The sequence below is a fragment of the Arachis stenosperma genome, chromosome 6 (assembly GCF_014773155.1).
Source record: "Arachis stenosperma cultivar V10309 chromosome 6, arast.V10309.gnm1.PFL2, whole genome shotgun sequence".
Taxonomy (NCBI): domain Eukaryota; kingdom Viridiplantae; phylum Streptophyta; class Magnoliopsida; order Fabales; family Fabaceae; genus Arachis; species Arachis stenosperma.
This window is the reverse complement of record NC_080382.1, coordinates 117,587,185-117,599,480: the sequence shown is the minus strand read 5'-3', so window position 1 is coordinate 117,599,480 and position 12,296 is coordinate 117,587,185.

Here is a 12,296-nt window from a genome sequence, read left to right as displayed (position 1 = left end):
TCCTGCTGCCTTGAAGTGAGGTATTTAATATTTACTCACTTTTTAATTGAACTGCTTGGCACTCTTCTGTTATTTGTTTTGATAACTGCTGTTTTGTTTGCTTCAACTGCACTTCCATATTCATATTAGCTATTCTTGTTTCTTGCAATATCTCCTTGAATTCGGCTAGCAGTTTTGTCAGAAAATCTAATTGCTGAATGAGTTCAGTAACTTGTTCTGCAGGACTAAGTTCATCAGTTACTATTTTAGCCTCTTCTTTCATGGAAGATTCACTGCTTAGATACAGATGCTGATTTTTGGCAACTGTATCAATGAGCTCTTGAGCTTCTTCAATTGTCTTTCTCATGTGGATAGATCCACCAGCTGAGTGGTCTAGAGAAATCTGAGCTTTCTCTGTAAGCTCATAATAGAAGATGTCTAACTGCACCCACTCTGAAAACATTTTAGAGGGGCATTTTCTTAGCATCTCTCTATATCTCTCCCAGGCATCATAAAGGGATTCATTATCTCCTTGTTTAAAGCCTTGGATGCTCAATCTTAGCTGTGTCATCCATTTTGGAGGGAAATATTGATTCAGGAATTTTTCTGACAGCTGTTTCCATGTCCTTATGCTGGCCTTAGGTTGGTTATTTAACCACCTCTTAGCTTGGTCTTTTACAGCAAATGGAAACAGTAATAATCTGTAGACATCCTGATCTACTTCTTTATCATGTACTGTGTCAATAATTTGTAAAAACTGTGCCAAAAACTTTGTAGGTTCTTCCTGTAGAAGACTGAAATACTGGCAACTTTGCTGCACCATGATAATGAGTTAAGGATTCAACTCAAAACTACTAACTCCGATGGAGGGTATACAGATACTACTCCCATATAAAGCAGTAGTGGGGTTAGCATATGACCCCAAAGTCCTTCTGGACTGTTCATTTCCACTTAGGTCCATGATGGAGAAAGGGAGATGAGGTGGATTTATTTTATTTATTTTATTATATAAGAAAAATAATTTTTGAAATAATAAAATAAAATAAAATAAAAACTAAAATAAAAAATAAAAAATAAAAAATTTGAAAATATTTTATGAAGATTTTCGAAAAAGTGAGGAGAGAGAAAGTGGTTAGGATATTTTTGAAAAAGATGTGATTTTCTTTAAATTCTAAAAAGGATAAGATTTTGAAAAATTTTGAAATTGAAATCTGAATTTTTATGAAGAATTTCGAAATACTTGCTTAAAAATAGTTAGAAAAGATAATTTTTTTTATTTTTGACTTTTTTTGATGAAAGAGAAAAACACACAAAAGACACAAGACTTAAAATTTTTAAATCCAATGCTCCTTGTTTTCGAAAATTTTGGAGGAAAAACACCAAGGTACACCAAACTTAAAAATTTTAAGATCAAAACACAAAGAAGACTCAAGAACACCATGAAGACTCACAAGAACACCAAGAACAAAAGAAAGAACACCAAACTTAAAATTTTTAGAAAACCAAAATAAATTTTCGAAAATTAAAGAAAATTAACAAGAGAACACCAAACTTAAAGTTTGGCATAAGATTTAATCAAAGAAAAATTATTTTTGAAAAAGTTTTAAAAGGAAGATACTCAATTGCTAAGAACATAAGCCAACGCTCTAGCCAACTGAACTATAAATTTAACGGGTTTTAAAAAGGTATTTAATAAATAAAAAAATTTTGAAAACTTAAAATTTGAAAATGCACAAGAAAAACAAGAAAAGACACAAAACAAGACAAACCAAAGATCAAACAAGAAAAATTGACAAGAACAATTTGAAGATCAAGGAAAAACAAAGAACATGCAATTCGAAAATTGAAAGACAATGAAAAGCATGCAATTGACACCAAACTTAAAATATGAAACTAAACTCAAACAAAAGACTCCAAGAAAAATTAAAAAAAATTAAAAACTAATAAAGAAAAATAATATTTTTGAAAGATTTTTAAAAGGAATAATAGAAGATGCAATCCTAGTGACTCTAAACAAAAAAAGACAAATTTTTCCTAATCTAAGTAACAAGATAAATCATCAGTTGTTCAAACTCGAACAATCCCCGACAACGGCGCCAAAAACTTGGTGCACAAAAATCACACTCACACTATATAATTCCGCACAACTAACCAGCAAGTGCACTGGGTCGTCCAAGTAAAACCTTACGTGAGTAAGGGTCGATCCCACGGAGATTGTTGGCTTGAAGCAAGCTATGGTTATCTTATTATTCTTAATCAGGATACCGATAGGGTTCTTTAGTTTCAGTTGTAAAAAGTGAAAGAGCATGAAAAGAGTAATGGTTACGTTGTAATGGAGAATGTGTTGGAGTTTTGGAGATGCTTTGTCTTCTGAATCTCTGCTTTCCTACTGTCATCTTCTTCACGCACGCAAGGTTCCTTCTATGGCAAGCTGTGTGTTGGTGGATCACCGTTGTCAATGGCTACCATCCGTCCTCTCAGTGAAAATGGTCCAGGTGCGCTGTCACCGCACGACTAATCATCTGTCGGTTCTCGATCATGTCGGAATAGGATCCATTGATCCTTTTGCGTCTGTCACTACGGCCAACACTCGTGAGTTTGAAGCTCGTCACAGTCATCCAATCCCTGAATCCTACTCAGAATACCACAAACAAGGTTTAGACTTTCCGGATTCTCAAGGACGCTGCTAATGGATTCTAGCTTATACCACGAAGATTCTGATTAAGGAATCCAAGAGACATTCGTTCAATCAAAGGTAGAACGGAAGTGGTTGTCAGGCACGCGTTCATAGATTGAGAATGGTGATGAGTGTCACGGATCATCACCTTCATCATGGTTAAGTACGAATGAACATCTTAAAGAGAAACAAGCGTGTTTGAATAGAAAACAGAAATAATTGCATTAATTCATCGAGACGCTGCAGAGCTCCTCACCCCCAACAATGGAGTTTAGAGAATCATGCCATCAAAGAGTACAAAGTTCAGATCTAAAATGTCATGAGGTATAGAATAAATCTCTAAAAGTTGTTTAAATACTAAACTAGTAACCTAGGTTTACAGAAAATGAGTAAACTAAGATAGATAGTGCTGAAATCCATTTCTAGTGCCCACTTGGTGTGTGCTGGGGCTGAGACTTGAGTTTTTCATGTGCCTGGGCTGTTTCTGGAGTTAAACATCAGGTTGTAACCGGTTTTGGGCATTTAACTCCAATTTGCAACCTGTTTCTGGCATTTAACGCCAGAATGCAACATGGAACTGGCGTTAAACGCCAGTTTACGTCATTTATCTTCGAGCAAAGTATGAACTATTATATATTGCTGGAAAGCCCTGGATGTCTACTTTCCAACCCAATTAAGAGCGCGCCAATTGGACTCCTGTAGCTCCAAAAAATCCATGCCGAGTGAAGGGAGGTCAGAATCCAACAGCATCCGCAGTCCTTTTTCAGCCTGAATCAGATTTTTGCTCAGTTCCCTCAATTTCAGCCAAAAAATACCTGAAATAACAAAAAAACACACAAACTCATAGTAAAGTCCAGAAATATGAATTTTGCCTAAAAACTAATAAAAACATACTAAAAAGTAGCTAGAACCTACTAAAAACTACCTAGAAACAATGCCAAAAAGCGTATAAATTATCCGCTCATCAGTGTTCCAATAATATTTAAATCATCAACGTACACAGAAATTATAATGAATCCAAATGCAGATTTCTTTATGAAAACACATGGACATATATCATCATTCTTAAATCCATTTTTGGCCAGATACTTAGTAAGATGATTATACCACATTCGTCCAGATTGCTTTAGACCATATAAAGATCTTTGCAATTTCACTGAGTATAACCCTTGCGAATATTCATTGAATGGTTTAGATATCTTTAGTCATTTAGAGACTTTCATATAGATATCACGATCTAATGAGCCGTATAAGTAGGCTGTTACCACATCCATTAAATGCATATGTAGTTTATGATATGCGGATAAACTGACCAAATAACGCAATGTTATTGCATCCACTACAGGGCAACATGTTTCTTCATAACCTATAATTGGCCTTCGTGAAAAACCTTGTGCCACAAATCGAGCTTTGTAGCGTACAACTACATTTTTTTCATTTCGTTTTCTCACAAATACCCATCGGTATCCAACAGGTTTTACATCTTCTGGTGTACGGACTACAGGTCCAAAGACTTCACTTTTTGCAAGTGAGTCTAGCTTAGCCTTCATGGTTTTTTTCTCATTTTGGCCAATCATTCATTTGTCGACATTCTTCAATTTTTTTGGATCAAGATCCTTATTTTCATGCATGATATTCAATGCCACATTATATGCAAATATTTCATTGACAATTGTCTTATTTCGGTCCCATTTTTCTTCTGTAAAGACATAATTTATCGAGATCTCATCATTTTCACAATTTTCAAGTACCTGAACGTCTTCTGGCATTAAAATTATATCAGAATTTGGGACAACTGCAGATGTCTTTACTATGTCTTTTTCAATAGGAATGGTATTTACCTCTTTTCTCTTTCGAGGATTTTTGTCTTTGGAACCAACAGGCCTGCCACGTTTCTGGCGTGTATTTGCTTCGGTGGCAATTTGTCCAACTAGGACATCAATTCGAATTGGTGTATTTTCTGCTGGTATATAAGATTTAGTTATCCTCTTTGTATCAGAAAATGCATCAGGAAATTCCTTTGCTATTCTTGGCAAATGTATAATCTGTTGAACTTCTAATTCACATTGCCCTGATTGAGGATCTAAATGCATCAACGATAATGCATTCCAGTTAAGTTCCTTTTCAAGAAGCTTATTCTCTCCCCCTAATGTTAGAAATTTTGATTAATCAAAATGACAATCTGCAAATCTGGCTTTAAATACATCTCCAGTTTGTATCTCAAGATACCTCATTATAGAGGGAGAATCATATCCAACATATATCCCCAATTTTCTTTGGGGTTCCATTTTGGTGCGATTAGGTGGTGCAATGGGAACATATATCACACACCCGAATAATCTTAAATGGAAAATATTTGGCTGCTGGCCAAAAACTCATTGCATAGGAGAGAACTGATGGTAACTCGTTGGCCTCAAACGAATAAGTGCTGAGGCATGTAAAATAGCATGCCCCCAAACCGAGGTTGGGAGATTTTTTCTCATAAGTAAGGGTCTAGCAATTAATTGGAGGGCGCTTAATAAGTGGTTCTGCTAACCTATTTTGTGTGTGAACATGAGCTACTGGATGTTCAACACTTATTCCATTAGCCATACAGTAAGCATCAAAAGCTTGGGAAGTAAATTCACCAGCATTATCAAGACGAATTGCTTTGATTGGATTTTCTGAAAACTGTGCTTTTAATCGAATAATTTAAACAAGTAATCTCGGAAACGCCAAGTTGCGAGAAGACAATAAACACACATGTGACCATCTCGAAGATGTGTCTATTAGGACCATAAAATATATAAAAGATTCACATGGTGGATGAATAGATCCACATATATCACCTTGAATTCTTTCTAGGAATTCAAGGGACTCAAATCTAATATTTACTGGTGATGGCCTTAAAATTAACTTTCTGAGAACATGCAGCACAACAAAATTCACTAGATTTAAGAATCTCCTGGTTCTTTAGTGAATGTCCATGGGAGTTTTCAATAATTCTCCGCATCATGGTTGTTCACAAATGACCCAAATGATCATGCCAAGTTATGAATTTATTTGCGATAGTAAACTTTTGGTTTACAGTGACATGTGATTCAATTGCGCTAATCTTGGTATAATATAACCTAGATGAGAGTGAGGGTAACTTTTCTAATATAACCTTTTTATTTAAAACATGAGTTGTGATACATAAATACTCATGATTTTCCTCATTCATTGTCTCAATATGATATCCATTTCGGTGAATATCTTTAAAACTCAATAAGTTCCTTAGAGACTTAGTAGACAATAGTGCATTATTTATTATGAATTTTGTTCCTCCAAAAAACAAAAATATAGCTCTTTCGGAACCTTCTATCACATTGCTTGAGCTAACAATAGTATTAACATATTCTTCTTTTGGCATAAGATAGGTAAAATATATATCACTTTTGAGAATGGTATATGAACTTGCACTATCCGCAAGGCATACATCTTCATTATATATCTTTCCCATTTTTTTCAAAGACAAATAATAATAAAATGAGTAGAAATATTTACGCAGTAAAATTATTTCCTTGATTGAAAATATTTTTTCTAAGAAGTATAATATATACTAAAATTTTTATTATTATTATCTTGGCACATTCAGAAATTTTGAAATTCATAAATATTTTATTATACATCATATTTGAAATTCAGATTCATAAAAATAAAACTTAACAATAAATTTCTTACATTATTTATTTACATGAATACTTAACAATCTCACATATTAAACTATTTCATCATTGATCAAATGACCAATATTTCCTTCAGAAACCTCAAAGAAATCAGATACATCATAACGAGTGGTGTAATATTCAGCATCATTTGAAACAAAATTTGTTTCCTTTTCTTTGTCATTCTTTTTCAAAGATGCTTGATAAAGATCGACTAGGTGCCTTGGTGTATGACATGTACGCGACCAATGACCCTTTCCACCATAACGGAAATATTTATCCTCTGTTGATTTATTTTGCCCATTGTTTCTTTCTATATCCCACTTCTGGTGAGTTTCTTTCTCATGAATATAATTCTTCTTTCTTCCATAATTATTCATGTTACCAAAACTTTTCCATTTACCTCTTCGAGGGTAATGATTTGCCGCATTTGCTTCAGGAAATGGGGCGGCGCTAACTGAGTGCACTTCATGATTCCTTAAAAGTAATTCATTGTTGTGTTAAGCAATAAGAAGGCAAGAAATTAACTCAGAATACTTTTTAAATCCTTTTTCTTGATATTGCTGCTGCAGGAGCACATTCAAGGCATGCAAAGTCGAGAACATTTTTTCTAGCATGTCATTATCAGTTATCTTTTTCCCACATAATTTCATTCACGAGGTGATTCAAAATATTGCTGAATCATATTCATTTATGGATTTCAAATCCTGTAGATGCAAGTGCGTCCATTCATATAAGGCCTGAGGAAGTATCACCATCTTTTGATGATTATACCTTTCTTCAAGGTCTTTCCACAGATTTGTAAGATCTTTTAGTGTGAGATATTCATTTTTCAATCCTTCGTCAAGATGATGATGAAGAAAAATCATAGCTTTGGCTTTATCCTTTTGGGATGTATTATTTTCAGCCTTAATGGTATCTCTAAGATCCATTGAATCATGATGAATTTTAGCATCTAGTATTCGTGATAAATAGTTGTTTCTAGATATATCAAGAGCATTAAATTCAAGATGAGAGAGCTTCGACATAATGAAAATTTGTTACCTGGAGTCTTCCTAAAATTTGATTAGAGTCTCGTGCTGATAACGTGTTGTAAAATTAATAAAAGATATATAAAATAAAGATGTGTAAATAGAAGACTCTAGTATTAATATAATTAGCTCAATAAAAATTATTCATATATTTATATGCAGTAACAAAAAGAAAGAGAAAAAGAGAAACTATTACTAGTGTATAGAGAGAGAGAGAGAGAGGGAGAGAAGAGTGTTTTATTGCTTCTGTGTGTATCTCATATGCTTCATATTACGTTGCTATTTACAAGCACAAAGAAACTTTACTTTTCAAACATAATTAAATACAATCACCCTTGATAAACTAAATCTCATAGAAAATGGGCATCCACATAAGATATTCTTATCACAACATGATAAACAATATGATAAGCGAGTGTGACAATAATTCCATATACTTATAGGTTACATAAATAAAATTAATTTTAAAAATTTTTGGCTAATTATGACTAAAAATTTTTAATTCTCAAACATTTTCCTATTATAACAGTAGAAAGATTACCTAGACTATTTCTCAAACTAGTATGGAACAATTAAAAAGTGGCAGAATCTCTATTAACTCCAATAAAAATTACATCCACACGAAAATGGATACATCTTGCTAGTAAAAAAAATTAAAGGTTAATCATCACAAGCCTGCTACACATCCATGTAACCATATAACCAAGTTGGCCCAAGCCCAAATAGAGTCACGCACATTAATGAAGCGTGAAAACACGCGCTCGAAAACCCTTTCGTTACTTCGCGCTCATTATGAAAAAACGTTACTTCTTCCTCAATACTAAACCGCTACACAAAAACATTCCTTCTCTTCAAATCTCTCTCAAAATCACTCAAACTTCAGTCACGTTTTCTGTGGAAACCACTACTGGAGAAGAATTGTGACAAGATTTCGCCACGAAAAAGCAAAAACGAACAAAAATAGCAACAAAGACTACCAAAGGTATGAGAAAAACTATGATTCATTTGAAATCTTGCAATGTAGCATTTTTTCTAGTTGTATTTTAGGATTACTGGATTGATTTGCTTCATTCAGTAGATCAACGTATTGTGATTGTATTTTTACAGTATAACTAGGGCTTTGTATGACGAAATACTATTCATAATAATTTAAAGCTTATAATGATTTATTCACCACATGGATTGTATTTGGTTTGGTGAGCTTGGTTATTCCCATTCACTTGATATTTAGTGTGTTCAGAGTTTAGACTTTATTCTGATTGCATTTTTACAATATAACTAAGGCTTTGAATCAAATTTGTTTTTATTTTCATTTAGTTCAATGGATAGTGTAACTAGGTCTTTGAACTTGATTGTTACTCTATTCAGTTAACTTCTATTGCATGTGGAAATACTATTCATAATAATTGAAAGCTTATAATGATTTATTCACCACATGAATTGTATTTGGTTCGGTGGGCTTGGTTATTCTCATTCACTAGTTATTTAATGTGTTTAGGGTTTAGACTTTATCCTGATTATATTTTTACAATATAACTAGGGCTTTGAATCAAATTTGTTCTTATTTTTATTCAGTTTAGTTGATAGTATAACTAGGTCTTTCAACTTGATAATTACTCGATTTAGTTAACTTCTATTGCATGGAAATACTATTCATAATAATTGAAAGCTTGTAATGATTTATTCACCACATGGATTGTATTCGGTTCGGTAGGCTTGGTTATTTTTATTCATTAGTTATTTAGTGTATTCAGGGTTTAGGCTTTATTCTGATGGCATTTTTACAATATAACTAGGACTTCGAATCAAATTTATTCTTATTTTCATTCAGTTCAGTGGATAGTGTAACTAGGTATTTGAACTTGATTGTTACTCTATTTAGTTAACTTCTATTGCATGAGAAAATACTATTCATAAAAATTGAAACCTTATAATGATTTATTCATCACATGGATTGTATTCAGTTCGGTGGGCTTGGTTATTCTCATTCACTAGTTATTTAGTGTGTTTAGGGTTTAGGCTTTATTCTGATTGTATTTTTATAATATAACTAGGGCTTTAAATCAAATTTGTTCTTATTTTTATTTAGCTCAGTGGATAGCGTAACTAGGTCTGAACTTGATTGTTACTCTATTCAGTTAACTTCTATTGCATGAGAAAATACTATTCATAATAATTGAAAGCTTATAATGATTTATTCACCACATGGATTGTATTCGGTTCGGTGGGCTTGGTTATTCTTATTCACTAGTTATTTAGTATGTTTAGGGTTTAGGCTTTATTCTGATTGTATTTTTATAATATAACTAGGACTTTGAATCAAATTTGTTCTTATTTTCATTTAGTTCAGTGGATAGCATAATTAGGTCTTTGAACTTGATTGTTACTCTATTCAGTTAACTTCTATTGCATAAGAAAATACTATTCATAATAATTGAAAGCTTATAATAATTTATTCACTACATGGATTGTATTCGGTTCGGTGGGCTTGGTTATTCTCATTCACGAGTTATTTAGTGTGTTCAGAGTTTAAATTAAACTTTATTCTGATTGCATTTTTACAATATACCTAGGGCTTTGAATCAAATTTGTTCTTATTTGCATTCAATTCAGTGGATAGTGTAACTAGCTCTTTGAACTTGATTGTTACTCTATTCAGTTAACTTCTATTGCATGAAGAAATACTATTCATAATAATTGAAATCTTATAATGATTTATTCACCACATGGATTGTATTCGGTTCGGTGGGCTTGGTTATTTTTATTCACTAGTTATTTAGTGTGTTCAGAGTTTAGGCTTTATTCTGAATGCATTTTTACAATATAACTAGGATTTTGAATCAAATTTGTTCCTATTTTCATTTAGTTCAGTGGATAGTGTAACTAGGTCTTTGAACTTGATTATTACTCTATTCAGTTAACTTCTATTGCGTGAAGAAATACTATTCATAATAATTGAAAGCTTATAATGATTTATTCACTACATGGATTGTATTCGGTTCGATGGGCTTGGTTATTCTCATTCATGAGTTATTTAGTGTGTCCAGGGTTTAAATTAAACTTTATTCTGATTGCATTTTTACAATATATCTAGGGCTTTGAATCAAATTTGTTCTTATTTGCATTCAATTCAGTGGATAGTGTAACTAGCTCTTTGAACTTGATTGTTACTCTATTCAGTTAACTTCTATTACATGAAGAAATACCATTCATAATGATCAAAAGCTTATAATGATTTACTCACCGCATAGATTGTATTCGGTTCGGTTGGCTTGGTTATTCTCATTCATTAGTTATTTAGTGTGTTCAAGGTTTAGGCTTTATTCTGATTGCATTTTTACAATATAACTAGGGCTATTACAAGAAAATAAAATATTTGTAACAAAAAATTTGTATCAAATTTAAAATTGTTACAAATTATAGTTTTTTATAACAATAATTAGTTATTATTACAAAATATTTTAATATTTTGTAACAACTTAATTTCTTTTGTTACAAATTATGTTAGCTTTCATATCGAATTGTTGTTTTGTTACAAAATATTATAATGTTTTGTAACAAAAGATTATATTGTTGCAAAAATTCAAAATATTTTGTAACAAAATACCTATTTGTTTCAAAAGCTCTAAATATTTTGTAACAAAAAATTAATTTGTCACAAAATACAATATTTTTGTAACAAGTTATTTATTTGTCACAAAATTCAAAGATTTTTTATAACTAATAAAAAATTGTTTCAACATACTAAATGTAAGACTTTGAATTTTTAAAAATTAACATAATAAGTTATTTATGATTTATTATATTTATTTAAGATTTTATATTTAAAAATTTATTTTACTAAAAATATTTAAGTCTAATTAATGATAGTTTGAGTTTAAAATTATTTTAAAAATTAAATAATAAATTATTTATAATTTATTATACTTATTCAAAATAAATTTTTAGTGATTTATATGTTAAACAGAGTATTTTCTTATTTATAATTTAAAATTTTAGTAATTAAAAAATATAAAAATTTTATATCATTTAATTTAAATATTTAAGATTTTTGAATTTAATATTTAAAATTTTATGAATAAAAAAAATTAACTTGAATATCTCCAATTTTATCTTAATTAATATTTGTTTAAAAAAATTATAAAATAATAATAAAATAATATTTTAAAAATAATTAATTTAATTAAATATTTAAAAATTTATAATTAAATAATATCTTTATATAATTATTATTAAATTAAAAATAATTTTTAATTATTATACTATTCTTATCCTTATTTTTATTAAAAATATTTAAGTTATCGAATCTCTAACCCTATCTTTTTCTAACACTCACAGCACACTACACACACAACCAATACAAGCGTATACACAGACACAGGCATAGAGAGAGAGAGAGACCCGAGGAGGTGAGGGAGTCGTGGGTAAGAAGAAGGAAAGGAAAGGGGGGAGGCCGCGCTGCCACTGGCGATCGTCGCGCAACCTCTGTTGTGCTTTATCGTCGGTCACTGCTGCTGAATCGCCATCAGAAACGAAACCGTGGAGAAAGAACTATCAAGACGCGAAGAGAGAGACTCCGCGAGAAGAGGGTGGCCGCCCGCGTCCTGTCGCCGCCGCTGGAGGGAGGCCGTTCGTATCCAGCTCGCCGCAGCTGTTGCATTGCCATCATCGCGCGCCGCCGTCGAGCCCGAAGCTGCCGCCATCACACGAAGCAGAGAGAGTGAAAGACGCGATGGAGGGGTGAGGGAGGAGTTGCCGCTGCTGTTGCCAGGGCTAGCCGCCGGAGCCATTGTCGTCGCCGCTGGAGCTAGCCGCTAAGGAGCGTTCTGTCATCGTGAAACTTGAAAGGGGATGTCACTGCCATTGTTGCCGGTAGCACTGTTCCCGTTCTGATTCCAATTCCTTCGTTTATGAGACCTGTAA